The sequence below is a fragment of the Amblyomma mixtum genome, chromosome 5, assembly GCF_055824585.1.
Source record: "Amblyomma mixtum isolate Tamu chromosome 5, ASM5582458v1, whole genome shotgun sequence".
Classification (NCBI taxonomy): domain Eukaryota; kingdom Metazoa; phylum Arthropoda; class Arachnida; order Ixodida; family Ixodidae; genus Amblyomma; species Amblyomma mixtum.
The window spans coordinates 155383819-155410641 of NC_143016.1; the positions used below are offsets into that span (position 1 = coordinate 155383819).

At 49.2% G+C, this 26823-nt stretch overlaps 1 protein-coding gene and 1 pseudogene across 1 annotated transcript in view; one reads left to right on the forward strand and one right to left on the reverse strand.

Annotated features, from left to right (window-relative positions):
- The window catches only part of LOC149344206 (progranulin-like), a 115292-nt gene that overhangs the window by 65898 nt on the left and 22571 nt on the right, over window positions 1–26823 (reverse strand). The window lies entirely within an intron of this gene.
- LOC149344208 (uncharacterized) lies at window positions 657–26752 on the forward strand (annotated as a pseudogene).

A 26823-nucleotide genomic window follows, 5' to 3' on the forward strand; every position in this document is an offset into this window, starting at 1 on the left:
CATTTTACCCTGATAATATGAGGGGCGTACACAGCCTGCAAAAGTATGGCTGTAAACTAAAGCTATCTCTTTCATTTTCTTCAAACGTTCTGTGTTGTGTTAGTGTTATGTGCCGCCATCACATGGCTTGTGTTTTCAACAATTTGCTGCCTTACCACCAGAATTGACGTGCGAGGACTCCCATTTTTGCTGTTTGTGTCGTTTGGCGTTGGTCAGTTACACCTAATAAACTAAGTGACACTTTGCAGGCTACGCCTCGTCCCTCCTTGCCGGCCTCGTCGCGTCTCATTTTACGCAGCGACATAGCGTGTCACGTCGGAACCAGCAGTGATTTTCTGTAAATGAGCTTTATGAACGGCACCAGCTGCATAAATCTGCTTTTTGTTTTTCGGCAGTCTTATTACCAAAATGACGTGGAGGTAGCAGGACCACAGTATTGCAGAATTCGAGGTGCGCAAAAGCACTAGCTGATAATTTAGACCTGTAAAATTGGCATCAACCTGACGGGCCAACGCTGCATCGCTCAGGAAGAATATGGGGGAAAATTTTTTTTTTTCTATATCGCCTCGCAAGGATCACTTTCATTCATAGGTAAAGGTAGTAAAGGCAACAACCAGCGTATCTCAGTGTAAAAATGCAAAAAAAAAAAACCTTGCAGTGCGCCTTCAGAGTAGTGCTGTTCAATAAAATAAGGCAGTTTCGGAATCACTGTAAAGAAAAAATGTACTTCCGCGTTGCGAATTTACGAGCCTGTATCCATCGAGGGTCAAGACTGGCCACAAGCCTAGCACAAATCCGGTAAACGAATTCAAATATGGCGGAGCAGTAGCGGCGCCGAGTTTTATTTGCATTAACTGCTCTGGTTAAGAGCAAAAGCTGTCGTGGACTTTGCGAGTATTGAGCGAGTGTGTCTACTGTTACCCAGCTGGTGGCTCAGGATTAGAGCACCGAGAGGATGGAATGCGAGCGATTGTGATGACGGTGGTGGCGGCTGTCAACGTGAGTGATGTAGAACGTAAAAAATCCCTGGGTGGCATGCTGACAACTTTGCGATGCGTTTGCACTGCTTATTCTTAGTAACTGCTTATGTTATTCAAACTTGAATTCCTTACGTGTTATCATTCTTCATTCAAGCACCAGTGCGGCCGCCGTAGCTGGCGCGAGTGCTGAAAGCAGACTGCGGAACGCATGAGAAGAGTTAGCATGTCGAAGTGTGCTCTGCATTTTGGTCGCGCCTATGCAGCGGGTTCACCGAAGGAATCATTCTACGATGCCTGTTTAGCGTTGAAGCACTGCACATATCTGGTCTGACCGCTACCCAATATGCTAAACTTATGCAGTTTATGGATTGCAGCAAAAAAAAAAGGAGGCACCTCTCTCGTTCTTTGCAATCGTGTGGCCGTTTTTGCTTTGCCTGCATGAATTGAGTAGTTTTTGGCGCTTGATATTTTGCGTCTTTTACTGCCCGTCGTGGTAGCCCAGATTTGCATGGAAGCATTCCAATATTGCACTGCTGTTGTCAATGTATTGAGGTACTTGCCTCTTGCAGTATGGTGCCCGGGTTGCTTCCCAGAACTTGAGAGACGAGGCTTGAAGGTGAAGAGAGCACGTTGAGCAAACCGTTCTTGTAGGATGCCACGGTTTGTAGCCATGTACCGCACAACACTGCTTGACAATAGATCATGTCTGCACTATCAACCGGCTGGTAGAGAGATGCAGTGAAACCAACCCCTTTATATAGCAGTCATATATTTTGAGAAAGCTAACTGTTAACCAGCAGTCATCAAGACGTTGCGGAAACAAGGTGCAGAATAGGCATATGCGAAAGTACTGCAAGATATTTACACTGGCTGTGCAACTAAATAGGCCCCATAGAGAAAGCAATAAAAGTTGAATAAAGAATGATGGTGTACAGTAAGACAATTTCTCCATTGTTCACTTGCATGCAAGAATTATTGTCGGAACACTCAGGGAAAACAATTAATGGACAATATCTTAGTATTCTGCGATTTGCTGACAACATTGCCTCGCTAAGGTCACAAAGTCTCTCCTGACGGACAAGCTTGTGCATCGTCCAAGTGACCAAAGGTAAGCATCACGTGGACCAAAACAGCATTTCAGCTTGCCACTGGCAGGGTAAAGTACTGTACCACCTCGGACCATTTTTGCTTGCAATGCATCCAGACCACTTTTTTGGAATGTGCTTCAGTTTCTGTGTAGTAGCGGCTTATTTGCAATTCAACTGCTCTATAAGTTGTTTAAAAGGGTTATAGAACTGCGGTGGTGGACCAAAACTTTCAGAATTCAACTACCCTGCTGATGTGTGAATCAACATACTGACATGGTTACGAATATCTTGCAGCTAACTCAAGGTATGAACCTTCCAATTGCATCACAAAGTTTTGTTCTGCAGTTCATCGAACTGCCATACACAACTGAATCATAGGAAATATATTTGCTTAGCAACATCTCAAAATCAAGTTTGGTGGCTTCATTGCTCTTTCACAACTTAACATATAGCTCTGTATTTCACCCTTGTGGCAAAATACAAAAAGATGCACAAGGCCACTTAGCATAGCAGTTGTAAAACAGTTGTCTTGTATAGGTGTATTTGCAGAATCCTCCCGGTGCATGCTTGGCAAGTAGGCGGGATCCTGCTGAAATCAACACCTGTTGGTCCGCGGGCGCAAGCACCATTCTTATCACACTAGCCTCAACTGCACCTATGCCAGTCATGGGGAATTAACTGCAGGCATAATGAATCAGTTTTTTCACGGTTTTTCCTGCTAACAGCGTCTTGCAAGTGACTGCACAAAATGCAGAGGAGCAGGGCCCGACTGCGATAGGCGCTTCCCTATCCGCCACCTGGGATCTCTAGCAGGCAGGTTCTGCCGAGAGAAAAATGTGTGCTGGTTTGGCTTAACCAGTCTTTGTTCTGCATATGATGTTGGTTCCCAAGCTGACCATTGGACAAAGGATACATGTCTGGGCACGTCCAACTATCTGCAGCCGGGTGGACAGCAAGCCCCCCAGAAGTGTGCCGGACTCCTGCTATAAAAAAAGCACATCACTTTCGAGAATAACTGAACAGCAATGATCATACCTCGCCACACAGGAAGCTACGGAGACACCTCATTTGTGTTCAGTAAGGCGTCTAAAATACTTGTGTGCCTTTGATTTCAGCAGGTACTACAAGTGCTGCATCTGGTTGTGCCAGGCACAGCACTTATCCAGGTACATGGTACAGCAAGACCTCGAGACGACTGTTCGAGCAGCACACATGAATACCTACGGTTTAGAGCACACCACTGCAACAGAAAGCCTAGTAAGACATGATGTTGGGCTAGTCGGTTCATGGTTAGAGCGAAACAGAAAGCCTAGAGCCACACTGCACTATTACTTCATGCCTGGTTCTGCCAACAGAAAAAATACTGCAATGGTAGCTAACACCGAAGCCACCTACCTGAAGACCTGGAGATGACTAGTTTAGCAACACACACACTACCAGCATCCAGAGCAGACCACCACTATGCATGACACACTATTTATGCCGCAGAACATTTAACAAGGGCAGCCTGCAGGAGAAGCAATGGACTACATTTCCTGCACCATGTGTGATAACTGCACCAAACACTAAAATTTATGGTTGCTATCGGTATGAATGACAGAAACCTCCGCATCATTCAGAATGATGCGAAAGCCCTGCAATGCGAAAGCCCTGAGGCTAAAATAAATGAAATGTGTTTCAAGTAGTCCTGCTGCAAAACCGCAGGTGCTGGAAAGCGCGTAGACGCAGCAGATGCAGAGGTGCGGTGCTTTCTGGGTCAATAATCTGGCTGCTTCTCCAGGTTTTTCGTACTAGCAGTGTGTTTCAGTAGTGATGGCTGCTTGCCTAACATTTGCTTTGCAGCTTGGGTAGCATTATGAACATTCTTTTTGACTACTTGTACCAGTGATGTGTAGAAATATTATGCGGACACCAGTTAATTGTGTCACGGGTTCGGCAATTACACGACGTCATCACCGAGTCCTGACAATGAGGGGGTGGCCGTTTGATGCCCGGCGTAGCCGGTAAGCAAACGTAGTGAATGAGACAGAGGCGTGCTACGAGGTAACAACAAAACAACATTTATAGTTCAACTGAAGAATGCGGCTGCTTTCACAGAAGCGTCATATACATTCTACAAAACAATGTCAGAAAAAAAATAGCATTAAATACACTGAATTAAGTTATACATTGAATATGTCTACACAGGTCAGAACACAAGTGAGAGTCCAATTAGCTACAGTCGATAAAAGTTCAGAAGGGGAACAAACACACAGTCAATCGGGGAGCGCGGCTGCAGTCCATCCTCAAGCACGCAGTCAGTGCGGCCCCCCGAAGGTGACGTCCTTCCAGGGCAGCTTGCGGTTTCGCGGATGCGGTGCGGCGGCTCGGAGTCCCGGGTGTTCGCGGCGGCAGTGTCTCCACTGACGAGCGGACTGAAGTTCGTGCCCATACGGCCCCCTTTTTAAAGTCCTTGGCCACTAGCGGGTGAGGCACTCACGGCGCCACACAGTCGGTGTCGAGAAAGCAAACACCAAAAAGCGCAACAAGAACACGTAGGCACCTACACTTTTGACACTGCATGGCCGCCATCTTGGAGGAAAAAATTAACGGACGACTAAAAAGAAGCCCTAGGCTTCGACTCTGGATTCGGGGACCTTGGAACCACAAAGAATTAAAACACAACCAAAAAGGGAGTCACATAAGCCCGCAACTTTTTTCCTGCTAATTGTCAGCTCAAGACTTCGGCAGTATGGGGGCCGGCCTTGAGCCGCCTCTGAATGCGAGGGGGTTGTCTAAATAACTGAAACAGCGTGCATGTATTCTTGCTCTTCCCAAGACACATACGAAGAAACGCGGACGCATCAGTTTTATACAAACAAAAGTAATTTACAGGCTGCCGCCACTTCTGTGCCACGGCCCCCCACTTCCGGAATATCGGATAATATTCTAAACCCACAGAAGTCGGCGAGCAGGCCCGTACACAAATATACAGCGCGTAACCTAATCACTTACATTTAACTAGCACACAATTCAAGTCAGCGTGTATACATGCACCATAATACTTGAATGCTTAAAGGGACACTGAGGAGAAATTGAAGTTGGCTTGTATCGACAGAATACCAGCTCCTGATTACAAAAACGCCACTAATACTGACAACAAAGCTCTTGTAACATAGAAAACAGCAAGAACCAAAATACAGGTATCGTCGCCACAGGCCAAACTCACAAGTACAAGCGTGATGACGTCATAGGACAAAACAGTGTTGCTAGAACCAATGGTTCTAGCAACCCTAGGACACGAGAAGCTACGAATCACTGAGGCGCAGCCAATGCATGCGCAAATCTCCTTGGCGTCTGCAGATGGCGCCGCGTCCCCAGCAACTACACGCGCGCCTGCAGCATCGGGACCAATCAGCGCCTGCTCACCGGCGCTGGCGGGCTCCCGGTATTCCGCTAACGGTAGCAAGGTACACAGTATGCTAAAGGTGTCTATTTGCGAGAACTTAGTTGACTACTTCAAGAACGGGATCCATCGTAACGCTGGCAAAACGCCGGTGCAAACGTAAATGAAGCGACGGTAGCGACGGCCGCAATAGCCGATAGATAATGTGTGGTCGGCAGTAGCTTTTCGGCTGCTGCTAGGCCGCACTGCTCGCCGCCAGAAATCACGGAGTCTGCGTTACGTCATGTTTCACGTCACTTAGTCCTATGTCGTCATAAGAGAATCCCAAGTTTGAATCAGAGCGGCGGGAAAAACTTTTTCAACCTCGAATCCAAATTTCTTAGAAATAAATGCACCTTTCGCTGCCGGCAAAGCGGCAACAAAGCCATGAAATGCCGAACTATCGGATTTTGCTTTAAAAAAATATTACAGCTCTCCTCACTGTCCCTTTAACAGTGCAAATTCATTGCGCGCGACAAATCTACAGGCTGCTAAGAAAATCAGCACCGACATTGTCCTTGCCCTTTATGTGCTCGACGGTGAACTGATATTCTTGGAGCAGCAAGCTCCAGTGCAGGACTGCTGTTTAGCTGTTTCGCTCGTTTGATGTAGCTCAGTGGTTGATGGTCCATCTGAACTATGAAAGGCACCCCGTACAGATATAGGTGGAAAACTTCCGTATTCCCCAACTAACGCTAAGCACTCTCTCTCGATGGTGCTGTATGCTGCTTCTCTGGGGGGCAACTTTCTGCTCGTGTATGCCACCGGGTGAAGCGTTCTGTCATGCCGCTGCATTAGTACCGCGCCAAGGCTGGTATCAGAGGCATCCGTGCGCAGCACAAACTGTTAGGAGAAGTCTGGCACCCGTAGTATCAGAGGGCTTGAGACCTGACACTTGAGCTCTTCGAAGGCTTCCTGATGGGCCGGCGTCCACTTTACAATGTTCCTCTCTCCTTTTTTCGTCAGCAGGGTGAGGGGCACGCTTATTATTGCGTAGTCGGGGATGAAGTCTCGGTAATACCCCGACAAGCCAAGGAAAGCACGTACCCGACGCTTTGTTCGAGGAGTTGGTGCCGCCTGTATCTTGTCGAGCGTTTTCCCGAGCGGTGCCAGCTCACCTCGGCCAATGCGATGCCCGAGGAACTCGATGCTTTCCAACCCGAATTCGCATTTGCTTGGTCGTACCGTCAGGCCGGCCGTCTCGATTCTCGCAAACAGCTGCCTCAGTAAAAAGAGATGCTCCTCCCACGTAGCACTGGCAACGAGGACATCATCATAATAGTGCTGCACTCCGGGAATTCGCTCCACCACTCATTGCATCAATCTTGAAAATACTGCCGGGGCAGTCTAACGGCATACAACGAAATTGAAAGAGTCCCGATGCCGTTGAAAACACCGTCTTGGGCTTGGACTTCTCAGTCAATGGGATTTGCCAATATCCTTTGGCAAAGTCTACCTTTGAGAAGTATTTCTTCTATCCAGCTGCAGCGAAGACCGCGTCTGCTCTGGACATTGGCTCCAAATCGGCAACCAGGACGTCGTTCAGGCGTCTGAATTCAATGCGAAGCCAGTTCGTGCCATCTGGTTTCTTCACCAAGAGGACCAGTGAATTGTAGGGTGACTGGGACTTCTCGATTATTCCCAGCCGCTCCATCTGCTGCATCTCTCTTTCTACGGCTTCTCTCGTCGCAAACAAAGTGGGTATTGTTTTACGTGGACCGGAGTGCGGGTAGTGAGCTCTAACCGGCACTCGGCCCAGTCCGTCTTGCCCGGGACATCGGAGAAGATGCGAGAGTGTTCTGAAATCACTTCTCGGAGCTGTCTCCGTTGATCCGCCATCAAATCATCAGAAAGCTTCACATCTCGCTCGCCCTCTGACTGTTCAAGCGCCGGAACAGGAATGGCTCCCCCGCTGTCCGATTCGGTGACGCCGCAGATCGCGTGGAACACGCGTTCTATTGGCTGGCTTTCCCGCTTTTTGTACTTTTTAAGCAGGTTGACGTGACAGGTTGACGTGAAAAATCTTCCTTCCTCCGGCCATCTCGATAACTTAGTCGGCCTCTCCTTTCTTCTCCTTGATCTCGAAGGGCCTCTTCCACTGAACCAGTAGCTTGTTGTTGTCCGTAGGCAGCAAAATCAGGACCTTGTCTCCCAGATCAAACATCCTCTCTCTGGTTTTCCGGTTGTACAGCTTTGCGTAGAGCACCCCAGCCTTTTCGAGCTCCTCGTGCGCTAGTTTGCATGTGTCTTCCAGTCGGTTATGGAGGTCAAACACGTGCTGGTATGTGGTCTTCGCCTCCTCGTCTAGGTGATGGTTTGTCCAGAGCTGCTTTAAAATGGCCAGGAGTCCCCTCACGTGCCGCCCATACAAAAGCTCGAAGGGTGAAAAGCCCAAACTTGCCTGTGGGACCTCCCTGTATGCGAACAGCAACGGCGCCAGATAGCGGTCCCAGTCTAGCAGCTTTTCGGCGAATTTTTCGACCATCCCGTTAGACATGGGGTGGTACGGCGTGGTATGCAGCTGGCATATGGAGAGTAGTCGGGCCACCTCCTTCATCAAGTCAGCAGTAAAATTGGTGCCCCGGTGGCTTATGACTTCGTTAGGGACTCCAAACCGATAAAACATTTCAACCAGTGCCTCAGCGACCTTCTCAGTTTCCACGCTTGGCAGCACTACGGCCTCTTGGTACCGGGTTGCATAATCCATTAAGGGCAGGATGTACCGGCTGCCATGTTTAGAAGGGGGGCTGGATTGGGCCCACAATGTCTATGGCCACTCTTTTGAATGGCGTTTCGATGAGTGGCGTCCTCCCCAGCGGCACCCGGGCGACCCGGCCCTTCGGGATTGTCCTCTGGAATATGTCACAGGACGCGACAAATCTCTTCACGTCCGCGGTGATACCCGGCCAGAAAAAATCTTCCAAAATCCGGTCCTTCCTCTTCTGAGCGCCTGAATGTCCGGCCATTATTCCGTCGTGCGCAGTTTTGAGCACCGCCTCGCGATGACAATTTGGGACAAGCAGCTGACGCACGATCCGGCCAGTTTTCTCGGTGTAGATTCGGTACAGTACCTCATCCTCTATCTTGAATTCGATTTTGCCTTCCGAATCCCTGCACATGTTTCTTTCCAATTTGGGAGAAGCAATGTTTGAGCGACTGGTCCTCTGCTTGCTCCTCTGCATAACTCATCCTTCGCGACTCCACTGCGACGTCGGGGGTTTTAAGCGCTTGGAACTTCTTGTTTTGCTCCCTTACTTTTGCTCTAGTTACAACCGCTGCAACTTCCTCTTCAACGAGCTCGTTGCTGACCGGTTGTTCAACCAATCCCTTCGGGTCATCTGGAGCTCTTGCGCCTTCTACGTTTCCAATAATTAAATCATACAGCGGCTCCTCCATGCAGAGCGCCATGATAATCGCAGAAAAATATGGGGTGTCGATGTGAACCAGTTCCTCAGGCAGCATCTTAGCTGTTCCATCCACTAAGTAAACTGGCCTCTTCTCTCCTGAGAGCTGGTCATCGACGATGAGCTCTTGTCTCACGATCGCCGTATTGCATCTGGTATCCCGCAATACCGATATGCTCTTGCCTCCCAACGTTCCAGCCACCACCGGCAGTCCTTCAACGAGGAACTCCGATCGAGTCATCATGACCGCGTTAACAATGGGAATTTTGTCCCCATTTTTGAGCTCCAGGTAGCCATCGCGAATGCTCTCCTCATTAACGTTCTTGGCGGGTGAGTAGACGCACGATGCCTGTGGCCTATCCTTTACCGCTGAGTGGCACGCATCCGCCTTGTGTCCCTTTCACCCGCACTTGAAACAGGTGACGCTATGACTGTTACTGGTGTGGGTACGGCACTGTGAAGCCTGATGCCCAATGCGGTTGCAAAGGTAACAGCGAGGCTGTGCTCGTTGATTGATTCTCTTTCCTTCACTTTCGGGCCTCCCGGCATCGTCTCGGCTGTCGATTTGGAGAGATTCAGGCTTCCTTGCACTTCAAAAAACTGGTCAGCTAGGTCCAACTTACTCCTAGCGATTTTGCTTTCCTCTCCTTCAGGTAAAGTGCCATGTTGGAATGACAGCCCTGTAGGAACCTTTCCTTAATGAGGAGCTCTCTGAGTTCCTGAAACTCAGTCTTGATGCCTGAAAGCTCGATCTAGCGGTCAAAATAGTGGCTGAGACACGCTGAGAACTGAGCTGCAGTTTCGCTATCCGCCGGTTTTCGAGTATTGAATTCCTCTCGGAACCCTTCCGAGGGTGAACCAAAATCGCTTCAAAAGGGCGGTTTTCACCTTGGTATAATCCGCTGCATCACCTGGTGGCAAACGCCCGTAACCACTAAGTGCTTCCCCACTCAGACACTTAGCTAGCGCTGTCGACCACTGGCTCTTCACAATGCTTTCAAATCGTCTTATATAAGCATCTAAATCATCTTTCCTGTCGTCAAATGGGATCAGGAGTTTACTTGTGTTCAACATCAAATCACCTTTGTCCTGGCTCCCTTCTTTCTCTCTAGTCTCTTTCTCTAGTGGCTGACACAATATTTTCAAACGCATCATCTCTATCTGACGTTCGTCAGCTGCCTCCGCGGCTGCGCACTCACCCTCCGCTCTCTCTCGGGCAAACGCCCGTTCTTCGTGCTGCTTATCTTCCACCCATTTTCTGAGCTCAGTGCTCGTCAGCCCCAACTGGCTACCCATCGCTATCGACCCTTCCAAATCCATGCTTCTATCTCCAAGAACACTTCGAATAACACAGCTAGAAGCTCAGCAAAAAGAAAATCCTGTTCATACACGACGCCTCTCAGCACAAGTCGGCACAGTTCAACATCTCAACAAGTCTCCCTCTCAGTTCACCACGTTTTCTTTGCACCAAACGTCCTGTCGCGGACACCAGTTAATTGTGTCACGGGTTCGGCAATTACACGACGTCATCACCGAGTCCTGACAATGAGGGGGGTGGCCGTTTGATGCCCGGCGTAGCCGGTAAGCAAACGTAGTGAATGAGACAGAGGCGTGCTACGAGGTAACAACAACAAAACAACATTTATAGTTCAACTGAAGAATGCGGCTGCTTTCACAGAAGTGTAATATACATTCTACAAAACAATGTCAGAAAAAAAATAGCATTAAATACACTGAATTAAGTTATACATTGAATATGTCTACACAAGTCAGAACACAAGTGAGAGTCCAATTAGCTACAGTCGATAAAAGTTCAGAAGGGGAACAAACACACAGTCAATCGGGGAGCGCGGCTGCAGTCCATCCTCAAGCACGCAGTCAGTGCGGCCCCCCGAAGGTGACGTCCTTCCAGGGCAGCTTGCGGTTTCGCGGATGCGGTGCGGCGGCTCGGAGTCCCGGGTGTTCGCGGCGGCAGTGTCTCCACTGACGAGCGGACTGAAGTTCGTGCCCATACGGCCCCCTTTTTAAAGTCCTCGGCCACTAGCGGGTGAGGCACTCACGGCGCCACACAGTCGGTGTCGAGAAAGCAAACACCAAAAAGCGCAACAAGAACACGTAGGCACCTACACTTTTGACACTGCATGGCCGCCATCTTGGAGGAAAAAATTAACGGACTAAAAAGAAGCCCTAGGCTTCGACTCTGGATTCGGGGACCTTGGAACCACAAAGAATTAAAACAACCAAAAAAGGGAGTCGCATACGCCCGCAACTTCTTTCCTGCTAATGGTCAGCTCAAGACTTCGGCAGTATGGGGGCCGGCCTTGAGCCGCCTCTGCTTTCGCAATGCGAGGGGGTTGTCTAAAAAATTGGCAGAGGCTTAGCTTGGTTAAGCCTGGTAGGTTGCGAAAGCTCGTTGTTTCTTCCTGGCTTCACACTGGCGAGCTGCCTTCTCCTTCTGTGTGGCAGTAGACGGCATGGCAAACTATCTTTGTACGCAGTGAGAAAGATCCACCGTGACTACCCGCCATGCTCCGCCGACGGATCGAGCTGGGGGCCCTTTTTTTCGCAACTGGTATGACGTCACCTCGACTGTAGCGCCACTGGTGAGAGGAGCGCGAGGCTCACCGCCGTGACTACCGCCGCCCTGCACCGACTGATCGAGCTGGGGGCCCTTTTTTTCGCAACTGGTATGACGTCACTCCGCGAAAGGTCAACTGTAACTACCGCAGTGCCACGCTGAAGGCTCAAAACCTACCGTATTATTGCTTTCGTAATCTGTACCTTGTATCACTCCTATCTTGGTCCTGACCGGACTGATAGTATCTCTAATAAATAAATAAATAAATAAATAATAACTGAAACAGCGTGCATGTATTTTTGACTTCCCGAGACGCATACAAAGAAACGCGTACGCATCAGTTTTTTACAAACAAAAGTAATTTACAGACTGCCACCACTTCTGTGACGTCATGGATCAGCCGAGTCGTCCTTTACGTTCACGAGGTCCTGCAGTCAGAGTGCGAAAGCCTTCCATTTCCAAACTTTGTGACTGAGGGTTAGAACCAGCCTGAATGCTAGCAAGAAGCGCCTCAGGCTCACCCAATGGAAATGACCTACTCTGCGCAGAAGTGGAGGGAAGAGCTTCATTTTTATGAGGTGGGCTCTGAAACCCAGAATTTTGTTCTAGTTCCCACTGCACAAATTCAAGCTGTTCCTGAAGTCAGCGCATGTACAATGGAACCTGTGGATTCAAATTCGGCATTCATGACAGCTCTTCCTGCAACCTGTGCATGCTGTGCTCCCCTTGACAACTATGTACTGATGTTGCCGCAAAGATTCAGACTCCATAAGCCAGCCACCATGAGGTGCTTTGCTAACACCGGATTTCAATATTATGGAACCTGCACAGTGCTTCTTGAAGTTATCAGCTGTGCGGTGGTCTGCCCTGGGCCTCACCTCAGAAGCAAGCTGCTTCAGGAGCCGCTCATTAGTGAACCTCTGCAAAGTAATCAACAGCTTGTCTAACCTCTGGCACTGCTTCCTCTCCAAGTAGACCGTCTTGAGCTCATTATGTAAGCTCCCCAAATGGTTATTAGGAGTGAGACCGCTGCCTTCTCTATAGCAGAGTGCCCACTGCTGTGGGCGCTTTGCAAACACCCTCTCAAAGTACTCAACGAAGGCTCTGAGCTCCTCCACAGACTTTGACGGCAGAAGTTTCGCAAGGACAGCCTCAACTTCTGTTACGCTTGGGCAAAGCGTCAAAGTGTGCAAAGTTTCCCTGACAAGTTTCCGATTTTCTCTCCTACTAACTTTACTGACATTCAAGTTCCAAATACGCTTGACATGCCAAGTACAGAGCAAGCATTTCTAGGGGCTCCCCATTACCCTTGCCCAAGCATTGTAATATGCTGGCGCATCGTCTGACATGAAGAGCTCGGTGCAAAGTGCCTGAGCAAGTCTCTCCTTGACTGCCTGAAAAAACAACCATAGTTTCTTCTGTAGTACTTTTTGAAAGAAGGTAAGCGCATGGAATGCCTGACAAGTCTTCGCCAATCCATGGGTGGAATCAATACAAACACTTTTCCTACCATATTCGAGCAGGAATTCCCCGAGTGCTGTTCATGAGAGCCATTTTAAACTTCCCTATGCCTTGTTCCGTAAGCAACTCTCTATCAGCATAGAGCGAAACTGAGGTTTCTTGGAGCTCATTAATCCACATACTCATGCTGACAAACTCATCTGGGTCTTTCTGCTCCTCATTTCCAATATGGAACTTTCGCTTTATATTATAAACATCGTGCCTGTCCAAAGTGTGGAGCACATTCAATTCAACTCCACCAGTTGCATGTGCATCTAGCAAAATCCTTTTACTAGGAACTCCTAGGCTCAGTTTTGCTGCTATGGCATTCTTCTGAGTGGATGTCAAGCGCTGATGCTTCACACTTTTCTCATGGCCGTAGTGCTCCGCCTAATACTCAACACTTACTTTCTCTCCTTCTTGCGTGACAGCCATAGTTGCAAAGCAGTGCTTGTTGCACTTCCCACTGCCCACTAACTTTGGCTGCCGCTTACCTTTTCCAGTTTTCACCTCCATTCCTGACCTGTGGCAAAACAGGTACCTCTTCGTTGCTCCTGAGGGTAAACGCTTTGGTCCAGTAGTGGCTGTGAATTGGACTTGCTCCTTCATTTCTTCCATTTCCTTCCATGCTGCAAAATCTACAAACAAAAATACAAATGCACGTATTTAATGGAGACATATTACACAATGGTCAAACTTGTTTTGCTATGTTTCGAACAATTTAACTGAAGTTTTTCAAGATGTAAGGCAGCCATCAGAGCAACATGGACTAGCTATAGACTTCTCAAATGTGATCGCTCAAGGGTAAAGCACTCTTAGTGCATGAGGCCCACCTGCCCCAAGTTCTGCTAACACTTCATGGATGACGCACTGTAACTGCTCCAATATTTACTAATTTAATCTACCTTGCCCTTTAAAAGCGATTCAATACAGTTTTGTGAGGCATGGCTGCCATATATTCCACAAGGCTAGCAACCTAATGCAAGCTATAGACAAGCGTCGGGCTGTGACGTCACGGAGATGCGGCGTTGCTGGAGTCAGCAGTGGCTTTCGTTGTGTAGGCAAGAGCCGGTACCCTGTGCCTTGGGTATGCCACGCTTCAGCGTTTTTGAGCGTTTGAGTAGTTTTTTCTCTATTTTTCGCTTCCACGAGCTTCAACATGTACATTTTCTTCACCACCTATCCTAGAAAGGGATAAAACGTCGCTAAGGTATCGGCAAAATCATGCAGTTACTTTTCATATTACCTGACTTTTACTATTGCTGGTCAATCAGAACCTGGCGAAAACAGCTAATACCGGACCGAAAACCAGTTATCAAGCAGAATAAGGCCTGCAATGACTTAAAATATTTAGCTCTGCAGAGCAAACGTAACTTCGTTGTAGCTCGACATAAACTTCTATCCATTCGCCTGTGCACCTCTCTTAAAGCCAAGCGAATAAAAAAGCATTTTTTCAGACATTACCAGTGAAGATCGCAATTGCATGACTCATTCAAAGTAACTGCATGGCTTCAATGTCCAGTAGTGTTCGGCGTTCTCCGCACTGAAGTGGCTGGACGAGAGCAGGCACATCACAAAGGTTCGTCATGTGAGAAAGCTGCCTCGAGTCTTGCATCCCGCCGTCCTTCTTCTTGGACTTAGCGATCGGGTATGCTGTATCGCCCCAAACGTTGAGACTGCAGACCTGTATACCTCGTGCTTTCTCGGTTTCATTTTATAAGTCAACCTAGTCGACCGTCGTAGCCACGCCGTTGCTGCCAAATATAGGAGCACAGAAGGAAGCCTATGCAGCGCTTCACCAGATAATTCCGCCCAGGTTGTCGAACCGGAATTTTTTTGGGTTCAGTTCAGTTCCGGGTTCGGCTCCGGAGCGACATTCCGTTCCGGTTCGAACCGCTCCGGATAGCGTCGAACTGGTTCAAACGGGTTCAGGCTATAAAAAATTCTGAACGTAGGTTTTTATTCAACCTTGTTTTGCTGTTTACTTTTCTTTGTGATATCAGCATATAAAACAACACTGCAAAATTTGCTCATTGCGAGATGTTTTACTGTTCGCGGCAAAAAGACCTAAATTTACGCAAGAGCCGCGAAATCAAATGAACTCAGAATTAGTGTACACCAGCTATGTATATTAGACTATCTGATGAGTTACATAAAAAGAAAAGGTGATGGATTATTCATCTACAAAACCTTTCAGTTTCAGCAGTTTCGAAGTCCCCGTCAGGCGAGTAATAGGTCTCTCTTGAAGCTCTTGTCAATCGGGAATTTCTCCAGCCCAAAATGCTTAAGCGGGCGCCGTCAGGACCACTGCATGTGCCCACTATGAGCGGAAGTTGCCTTGTATTTGCAGGTGTATAAAGCCAAGACATCTTTCTGTCACCCCAAAAGCGGCTTGCCAGTCACACCCCCCCACCCACCCACTCTGGCACACCTGCAGCATACATCTTGAGAGTTTACCAAAAATATTTTATTTTCATCACCTGCTCTACATTGCCTTTGTAACTTGCATTATCTCGACCACCTATAGCTCAGTTTCTTCAAAAACACAGCTAATCGTGGCTTGTCGCTAGTACAGTGTAAAATTAAGATTTTGTCCTATGCTGATGTCGTCTCCGTCTCTTGCTCTGACGAAAAGAATATGATAAAAAAGCAGGCTTGCATTGGTTGGGGGCTCTTCGTGTCTGTACGGACACAAACTTGCGACGTCTTAGATGCGACGTTGCGCTGTGAAGATGTTGCAATTGGTGCATTGCAAGGGGACGATCGTAAATTCGTTAAATAGAATCTTTGTTACTTTTCTGGGTCGCTTTCAAAGGGAGCCCATGCGTGGACAGAATTTCATGCTACCTTGATACAGTATGGTGAGTCTTTCGTGCAGTTTTTGTCCACTAACCTGTTTCATGACTTATTTTTCGAAACTCAAAAAGCCACCGCTTCCTGGCAGCTGTGCTAATAATTATTAGGTGACTAAATGCTCATCTGTCTTTTATGTACATAGTCGCGAGGGAATTTTGTGCTGACACACTCGATTTCCTAAATATTCGCTTTTTCTTAGAACCTGTACGGCTTCTCCAGAAGGCAGCTGACAAAGGTTCTGATCGGTTATTACTTCCTCTACGTGCAGCCTTACCTAGCCTTTGCTGACGGTCTTATATTAAGTAAGACGAGTTCAGAGGATGTACATTCAATAGGCCCCAAAAACCTTTCTTAGACCTCAAACGTCGACTTTACGTATTAGGACATGCCATCGAGCCAAGCGGACGTTTGTGCCATGATCAGTGAATTGCTACATCTGCAAGCAAGGAGGAACTATTGAACAACGAAATTATTTGTGACGCTATGTTCGTTTGAGACAGCTCACTTCAGCAGTCTCTTAAAAAGGACACTGAGGTCATGCCTTACACTATAAGATTTGTGCCAGTAATGAAGGACACCAGAATTCCGTGTGAACATTTCCTGCTAATAAGACTGCTTAGCGTGTGAAGAAGCTCTATGCTTGATAAACACGCACAATCGCCACTTTCGGCGAGGTCACTGTGCACAGAACAGTTCTCATTTTAGCTCGGAACGTTTATGCTGCGAAAGTTAAACCTCCTGACTGATCGCCCTTTCTTGACGTGTGCACCTTCAGGAATTTTTATGTGCGGGCAGAGCAAGGAAGTGATAGTGGCATGAGGCCGTGTGCCGAGGTCGCGGAATTCGACCCAATCAAGTAAAGCAAGACAAGGTCAGGGAGGTTCCCGATATTCCATGCGGCAACAATAAAAAGAATCTTTGAAGATGGCCGAGTAGCCTACGGCATCAGTAAACGAAGCTTCTCTGTTGCGCCCGCCGCCACTGGCTCGATTCCCACTTACGGTTAAAGCATTGTAGGTGGTTTTGTTACTGCGTTAGCAGTTTAGTCTCCTTTCTCAAAAATTTCCGTGGTGTGTGTGTGTGTGTACATGCACGCGCGTGTGTCCATGCATGTGGGCGCTTAAGCATGTGTATGCACACGTGTGCACAATTCGGTGGGCGCACATCCGGGCACTCACTGGCAAAAAATTTACAGACGGTTGCAATTGGCGGTAATGCGAAGTTTAAGCGCAACTTTCGCCACTGCCAGGTTGACAACAAACCCGGTGACCAAATCTCGACATGGACTCCTGTCAGCTGCCAAGGCTTGTCTGAGGAACTGCTATGCCGCTATTTTGGCCCTTAGAGAATGTTACAGTGCGTTAACGATGTCGACTATGAAATGCTTCCAGACAATGCAGTGCAACTGCGATGCAGACAGCTCAGACATTGTGCGCGTTGTGTACGGCTTAAACCGTTCTATACACGGTAATGGCAAACATGTTGAAGTCGTAACGTGCTTCAGCTGGAATGCTCTGCTAACCCCCCCCCCAACGTTTATTTTCGGTATTAAACTTACGTTGACCGCGAGGCTGTCGGCATCACAACAATGCTTCTCTTTTTCGGAAGGGGAAATAATGCCACATACAGTCCGACAAAATGTAAAAAAAAAAAGCAGCAGCTAGCAGTGGGCCACGATCCGCGACTCTACTGGCCAATCCCAGTAGTAAAAAGTGGAACAACTTTTTACTATTTGAGTACAGCAAACAAGCCAGGGATCGAAATTCTAGAGCATATAATTGTTTCTCTTGTAAGCGGCTTTTTCTTTAGGTGAGAAGAAAAGTTTTAACAGATTACTTTTAGTTGTGGAAGAATTCTTTGCAAAGGTCCTGAATGTGGGCGAAGCTTCGCACCAGACTTGAGTTGTATCAGACTATAGTATTGCCAGGTGGCACGTGGCTGAGCTGGAAGACGACGATGCAGCGCTCACGCTGTCATGCATCGGCCACCAATCGACCACAGTCTTGCCCAACACCAGGTATTAAAGCACCCTGCGTCAACAAGCATGTCACAACAAGAGAATCGAGCAAGTTCTCAAGAATGGAGATAGCCTAAAAGCGGTGAAGAGGAAACTAGGCAGAGAGAAAAATCGGATGTATTCATTAAGAGAGAGAGGGCAGTGTCATTTCCAAAGTAGGCACAGAGTTCTACTATATAGTAGCCAATGGAATCAGGACAATAATGAAAGGCAGTAGTGCACAGCACTGACATCCCGCCAGTAGCGAACGAGGAAGTGAAGGAAGCCTTAGGAGCAATGCAAAGGAGGAAATCAGCTGGTGAGGATCAGGTCCATATATGCTGGGAAGGTCAGAGGGGAGATGGTGCTAGAAAAACTGGCCACCCTGTACACATAGGGTTTTTCGTGTTTGGGTGAAACCGGACTTTACCATATTAAAATTTTTACACCTCGAATATGCTCCTGAAAGATTGGGTGAAACGTGATTTTCCCCCGATTTCTGAACTACAATGCCCTTAGACAGACAACGAAGAAAACAATCTAACATTATTGAAGTTGACAGCCGTACTGGATCTACTCTAGAAGTGCTTGCTGAGTCAGTCATCCAATGACTACCGACATCTTGATTTCCGTGACCAACGTGTAAGAATATATTAAGGTGCTGACACTGCGCCCGGCGGAGCGGCCAGACCTTGTTCGCTGCTCCTTGCGCTTCTATCGAACGCAGGCAGGTGGCACCATACGATGGAGGCTTGTCTAGTCGCCGAGCTGCGGCAGCTACAATGCAGGTGCTGAGCAATCGTTTGGTGCCGCGGCATGTTGTATGTGCGCTTTCTTAAGTGCAGCAAGGCACCGAAGGATTGAAACTGCTGTTGACACCAAATAATTTTGGGCAACTTCGTGTTATACTTGCTGGGACTGCGTGAATGGGTGAAGCAGCAGTGAGGACGATGCCGTGCGATCCTTCCGAGCTCGTTAACGAAATGCATTCACTGCAAAGTTTTTCCCATCCATCCACACGAATGCTCAGAGCATATATAATAACTATACTGACTCCTAAAATATTGTCACGAAGTTGTGACGACGGGAACGGGTTTATTTACAAGTGGGGATCAGGGACGTCAGTGGACGGCCAGCGTCAGGCGGGCTTCACCACAGTCTCGCAGACTGTCATTTTCTAGGAGGCTAGGTGGCATTACGTTTTCTAGGTGGCAACACGACCACGACCATAGTAGCCTTCAGAGGACCAAAGGTACCAAACTTTGTCCGATATGGTGTCACGCTCATACCGTGCCACCTGTACAGAAAGCAAGTCGATGTCTGCCACCAGTGTGGTCGGGTCGGGCATCGCAAGGACGTGTGCCCGACGCCAACCAACCGGATCTGCAGGGGCTGCGGCCAAGCGAACCCCAAGGAAGACCACAAATGTACCCCCAAACTTTGCGGCGGCGCTCACCCGACCGCCAACACAGAATGTAAAGCCAGGTACAAGGTTCCCTACGTCGTTCGCAAGCGTCAGTGGGAGCGCCGAAAGGTCAGCCACCAGCTGCCGTCAGAGAGCGTTTTCCCGTCACTCGATAAGCCAGCTGCCCGTAAGTCAAGAACGCCATCAAGAAACCGCGCGCAGTCGAGAAATACCAGCTGCAGGAGCCAGAGCAGAGACGCGCGAAAAACGAAAACCCAAAGATCACCGTCGCGCGAGAGAGTCTGTTGGGTCAACGCCGCACGAGGTATGAAGACCAATCCGAGCGACAACGTCGGAACAGAAGACAACGCTTCAACCAAGGAACGAGAGATCAACGAGGCCCTGGAAAAGGAGAACGCGACCCTGCAAGCCACCATCAACAACCTCACCAAGGAAATCGCGGAGATCCGCAACGCCCTCCGCAACGTCATACAGCAAAGATCCAGCCCGAGCGGCAACAACAAGGCCGAAGAAACTACGGCCGGCGCAGACAAGGAGCCGCCAACGAAGAAGAGGGCCGTCGAATCGCGCAAGACCAAGAACAACATGAGCAACTGCAGCACCGACAGCAGCAACAACAACGTCGAGGCCAAACTCAACAGCCTCGAGGATATGATCAAATCGATGAAGGAAGCCATTGAAGCCTTCCAAACGGAGAACGTCAATAGACTCAGCAATCTGGAAAGCAGTGTGCAACTAACACTAAGCAACCCATTGTTCATGCCAGTACAGCAGCAAGTCAACCAAGCGCAGCAACTCGGAGAATTCCGAACAGGACAATCATGGCCTCCAACTCCACAGGCATAACAGTGTGGCAGTGGAACTGCCGCGGCTTCGTCAAGAAGAGGGCAGTCGTCCAGCAACACATCGAGCACGCGGCGCGCAAGCCCGACGTGCTCCTGCTCCAAGAAACACTAACGGACAAGCCATCCCTCCCCGGCTACAGGGTGCACGCGGGCCCGCCCGACGGCAGAGGCCTGTGCACCCTGGTCAGGAAGGGACACACCTTCGTCGAACACCGGCTAAGCAACGTCAGGATCGAACACATGCTCACTGAACTCATACCGACCAAGCAAAGAAAAAACAGCATCTTCATTTTGAACATCTACAGTAACCCATCGCAGAGACTGCAGAAGTTGAAAGCCATTCTTCACAAGGCAAGCACGACGGCCGGCCAGAGCACGCTGATCGCATGCGGTGACTTTAATGCGATGGATCCGGCGTGGGGCTACGTCAAGAGCAATGCGAAAGGCAGAAACCTATCCCAAGACGCGGCAGAACTCGGCTATACCCTCATAACCGACCCGGCTTACCCAACGAGAATTGGCAACTCTGTGTCCCGAGATACCAGCCCAGACCTCACGTTTGTCAAGAACAACGAACCGATTACGATCACGTTGAGGAACACGGGGGTGTAACTCGGCAACGACCACATGATCGTGGAAATCGGCATACCGGAGCAGAGCAGTACCAACGTCAGGAAACATACGTGGATCGATTGGACCGCTTTCAGAGATAACAGAAATCAGGAGGCGGAAGAGATCGAAATCGACAACATCGACACGTGGACCAACAAGATCCTCCAAGACGTTCGAAACTCAACCAAGGACATAGAAACAGACCTCGAAACGAACAGAATGGATAGCCGACTGGCCCACCTCATCGAAGCCAAGCAGTCCATTCTCAACAGATGGAAAAAACAACGCCTTAATCGTAGGCTACGAAAGAAAGTCGCAGAACTCAACAGAGCAATCGAGGACCACTGTCGCACGCTATGTGCGCAACAGTGGAACGAGATATGCAATGCCGCCGATGGCCAGATGCAAAAGAGGAAAACATGGAACTTGCTGAAGCATCTGCTCGACGAAACCAAGACTAAGTCACACCAAAGGGACCGACTGGCGAAACTCATCCATCGAGAAGTCACTAAACACGGCGCTGATGAGGTGGCGAAACGCATCAGCGACAGATACCTGCCGACTACGCCCACGGAGTGCTGCCCAAGGCCCGTCTCGACAGAGATATAGACGTAGAAGAAGATCGCACGGCACTGCAGGACCTCAACAGCAGGTCGGCGGCCGGGCTGGACCGCATCACCAACAAGGCGCTTAAGAACCTCGACGACAAATCCAGAGAAAGCCTCGCGAGCTATTACAACAAATGCTGGAAAACGGGAACGCTGCCGACGCAGTGGAAGAAGGCCAAGATCATCCTGATCCCCAAGCCGGGCAAGCCATCCGACACGGATAACCTCCGACCCATATCGCTCACATCTTGCGTGGGCAAGGTGTTGGAACATGTCCTGCTCAGCAGGTGGCAAGAATACCTCGAGAAAGAAGATCTCTACCCGGAAACAACCATTGGCTTCAGGCAGCATCTTAAGTACCCAAGACGCCATGATACAACTCAAGCACCAGATCATCGACGGCAACACCGGCGACAACAAAGCAATACTGGGACTCGACCTGCAGAGCACCTTCGACAAGGTGAAGCACTCGGCGATCCTATCCCAAGTCTCGAAACAACATGGGAGAGAGATCATACAATTACATCAAAGACTTCCTCACGGACAGAACGGCCAAGCTCAGAGCGGGGGGACCTCCAAGCACAGGAAAAGAAGCTGGGAAGCACAGGCACACCTCAGGGATTGGTCATCTCGCCGGTGCATTTCAATCTCGTGATGATAGGAGTGGCCGAAAGGCTCAGGAACATCAAGGAAGTCCGACATACGATATACGCCGCCGACATAACGCTGTGGGTGGAAGAAGGCAGCGATGCCCACATCGAATCCACTCTACAGGTGGCCGTTGATGCGATCGAAGACCAACTCGACGGAACGGGGCTCCGATGCTCGCCGAGTAAGTCGGAGCTCCTCGTCTACCCGCCCGTCAAGCACCGCAAACCAAAGAGCAGCCCGAGAGAGTACGAGGCAATCAAAGTCAAGACCAGAGAGGGAAACGCGATCCCAAGAGTCAACAAGATCAGAGTGTTGGGAATGACGATCGAGACGCATGGCAGAAACGGCGAGACCGTCACCCGACTCATTGCGAAAGCGGCGAACGCCACGAGACTACTCAAACGACTCACGAACAAGAAAAGCGGAATGACGGGAGAGAGCCTCATCAGACTGATCCACTCGTTCGTCATTGTCACGTAGCGTACGGGGCGGCCTACCACAAGTGGAAGAAGACCGAGAGAAACAAGATAGATATACTCATCCGCAGAGCCTACAAAACGGCAATGGGACTGTTCGAAACAATGAGCACCAAACGCCTCCTGCAGCTGGGGGTGCACAACACGCTAGAGGAGATAGCGGAGGCCCAACGCGCCGCACAACTCGAAAGACTGTCTATGACCAAGGCCGGCCGGAAAATCCTGGACAACCTGGGAATTGGATATCAAGGCAGGGAGCAGACGCAGCTCCCCGTCCCCGATGAGATCAGGCGCAACATCAGAGTGGACTCGGTACCGAACAACATGCACCCGGAGTATAATAAAGGGAGGAGAGCAGCGAGAGCCAAGGCGCTGATAGACCAGCACGCGGCCGACACACACACGCACGCTACGTTGACGCGGCTGAGTACGCCAAGATACACGGCTTCACGACAGTCGTCGTCGACGACACAGGCACCGTTCGCATGACCACCAGCACGAGATGCCCCAAGGCAGAGCAAGCGGAGGAGGTGGCCATCGCCGACCGCGACTGCCACACGGTGCTATGCGACTCGAGGCAGGCGGTGAGAAATTATGCCAAAGGCAGGATAGCGAAGGAAGCGGTGCACATACTGCAAGAAACCAAGAACGACGATGGCAGCAAACAAGTGAGAATCAAGTGGTTCCCGGCGCACGCGGGCAAGGCGTCAGACCGCAACGCCAACCACAACGAGACGGCACACGCCGAGGCGCGCGCGCTAACGGACCGCGCCTTGGTCGACTGGCCGCTGTGGTTCAGCACCAAGGACCGAATGACCGAATACAACGAAATAACCAAGGCGTTCCGCCTAGCTCGCAGAACCCTTCCACCCTCTTGCTCGGGGCTCAGTCGAGAGCAAGCCGTTTTATTCAGACAGCTACAGACGGGCTCATTCCCCAGCCTGTCGCTGTTGCACAGAATGTATCCCGAGACGCACCCGACAGACAAATGCAGAGTCTGCCGAACGGAGACGGCCGGCTTCGCACACATTCTGTGGAATTGCAGCAAGTACCAGGAAGAAGCTAAGTCTGGGAGGATCCCGCCACGACTGGAAGCAGCCGCAGGGAGCGACAAACAAGAGGAACAACTTTGGGCCGTCCAGCAGGTCATCGAGGCGCTGGCCCGGCAGGGGCCCAGCGAGCCGGCAACGGCGAGCGGGGACCCAGGCCGCGCGGCCGGCGCCCAGAGGATGACATAGGCCCCGTCCGAAGCGCGCGTGCGCTCTACTGCAGGCCCCAAATAAACGTTTTAACAATCCAATCTAGGAGGCTTTCTTGAACTTGCCTCTTTTGTCAGACTGGGACATCTGGGAAAAATACTGGGCACAGCATCAGCCAAAAGGATCGGTTTCTTGGGTGCATTTAAAAGTGCCTTGCCATTAAACTTGGCATAGTACGATTTTATAGTGTAAGCTCGGGAAAATGCTTCGCGCAGATGTGGTCACTAGATCGAATTATCCTACCTGTTCAGGGCAGATGGGATATTTATTTCCTATCCTCGCCTAGAACCAAAGTTCTAGGCGATCGGGCTCAAACGCAACTTTAAAGAGCGACACTTGGTCTGGACAACTCTGGTAGCCTGATCTGCACTTGGATACTAAGTATAATCACGTATGGTCAGCTTCTGCTGCCATGTACATAGGCCGCAACAGCCGTCCAAGGTGTGAGCCCACACCACCACGTGGGTTTGCACAATCACTGCAGCTGGTCCCAAACCGCAACACAAAAGCTAGTTCTACCAAACTTTGTTCGCGCACAGTGCCTACGACAACATCGAAGGCATGAACCTAAACGTCCACACCTTGTGATGCACTCTTGCAGTGCAAAACACCGAAAAACAAAACCTAAAATGGGACCGAAAGCCGTGCAAACCGTTCACCCGCGTCCGCCACTCTGCAAGTGAATGGCCACCACTGCGCTGAGCCCCCGCGCCAGTGTGCGCATATAGTAGAGGGCAAACATGATCTGTGCGTGCTCTCCGCAGTGGCAGACAGCCAGTGTCAACACCGAAACTATTTTTACACCGTGTTCATGACCGGTGCAGACCCTTTTTACAAGCAGTTGAACCAGTACTTGATGGAAGCGAAGCAAGCCCCACAAATACAGGTGTTGAAGTCAGGGACTATTGGAATGACACAACTGCGGGCTACCCCAGGCTATGAAATGCTGTGTTGACGGTCACAATACTGTAGACAATAAGGAATTTTAACAATGGCTGCACACGAAGACATTTCAAATTACAGTACAAAAAATCGGAGGGGAAACAAACTCCACCAGAAGGGTATGACGCGATAGCATGTGGATTAATTCCCGTATATGCAAAAGGTCATTATCTATTTTAGATTCTTATATCCCTGACAGTCCTCATACCCCTCCTGGTGCAGTGGTGCAGCGGATAAGCCATACACCTCTGCCCTGCAATGGCAGGTGCTCCCCAGCGGCAGCTCTATATGACCCACGTTGCTCTTCCCAAATACCAGTGTTTCATTTAGCTGGGACCTTTCCCACTGGACAGTTTGCAATGGGTGGGTTTGAGGACGCCACAAGGTCGTGTGACGTAGGTGGGCCACCTGCCTCGTAGGTTGCTCCCGCAGCCAATCATTAAGTGCTACCTGCCAGGTTGCATGAGAATGCCATGTTTTACGGGTACCATTGAATGTTAACACACACACACACAAACGAGTTTTCGCTCAATGAGGCAAGCAAGGTTTACGCATTAAAATTAGTTTTGTATTTGCACTAGTACCCTGCACATGCAATATAAATATCATGCAGAAAGGAGCCATGCTCCTTTATTGAGAGCACAGAGACAGCACTGATGACTTCTTAGTGAATAATACAGTTTACGTGAACTGTTCACAGAAAGAAAAGATAATCATTTCGCCAGTTCTAAGCAAGAACGTGCAAGCTTGTAGCTCCATTGTGTCCAAGTTCTCACCCCCGAATACTGCACGTTTGCCGAAGCAGAAAGAAGAGGTAAACTGTTGCTCCACATTGCGCATTAAAATTACAGAGGAGAGAGCTATAAACAACAGATAAGCAGAAGCAATGAGGCGCATAATGCTTCTTATTCGTATGCATTTCTCACGATATTTTTTTTTTACGCATCCTGTGCTTCTGCTGTGCCTGCAAATAGCATTAACCAGGAGTCGTCCTGCGCTTGCTGTGCTTATTCCTTGCTTTACCCAGCAATATAATTCGCAATGCACTGACCTCTGTCGTTCATGTAAGTACCTGGAAGCGCTTTAAGCTGTCAAAATTTCGCTCCCTTTTCCTCCGCAGAACACTACGCGAGCGGTCTACGCAAGCTAACATTTATTCGTGCATGCACAAAAAAAGAACGCCAAGAACGCGTGCATCTTCCTCACCTGAATAGGAAGAAAACTGAAGCGTACTTAGTCTCGACACGAACCCGTGGTTCTGCTCGTGGTGCTGCAACAATTCGCCACGGCGGGCAAAGTTTACATTAGTACACTGGTCACAAGAATAGGAGCCTTTCGCGAAACAAAGAGAGCTTATAGCTTCGGGATGCTGGTTTCGCAAATGCCTCCTTTGAGAACTCTCACAAGCAAACTCAGCTTGGCACACTGGGCACAGATACTTATCAGGCGCAGGTGACTCGGCGGGTGGTGCACTTGGTCCCTCCATTCCTACAAGGGCACCTCATCGACAGACACAAACACAATTTATATTGCCAAATAAAGAATGCGCAACGGCGCTAACAATTAGAAAAGTGCGCACCCAGCGCAACACAGAATACGGCAACGGCCAAAAGAAAGCTCAACAGAGCTGCTACTGAACAAAGCGGTTATAAAACAGCGTGAAACAGAGAACGCGCAACTGCGCTAACAACTAGGAACTATGAATATGGCAACGGCCAAAAGAAAGCTCAACGGAGCTGCGACAGAAAGAGGTAATAAAACAGTGCAATCAGCCCTACAGCCTAAACGACCAGCGAAGACGCTCGCACAACGGACACGAGAGGACCGTTAGAATATCGAAGTGTGCAAAACAATGAAGTCACGTGATCATGCACAAATAAAAGCCCAAATTCAATTTACATGAAAAAAAAACTGTAAAAAGCTTCTATAAAAGTAATAAGCATTGTTCTGAAATGCATTGTTTGTAAATATAGTAAGAAAAATATTATTTCAGCTAGACAAAAAACACAAACAAATGTAGACAGGGGAAGAGAATTACCCCTAGGGACAGGGATTTCTAAGGGGCGAAGTCAAACCTAGGGAGGACCCGGATGGGTTGAACCGCACAAACAAAAAAGAAGGCGAGCCGACTCACATGAGTAAATGAACTGCCTTCTTTTTTGTTTGTGCGGTTCAACC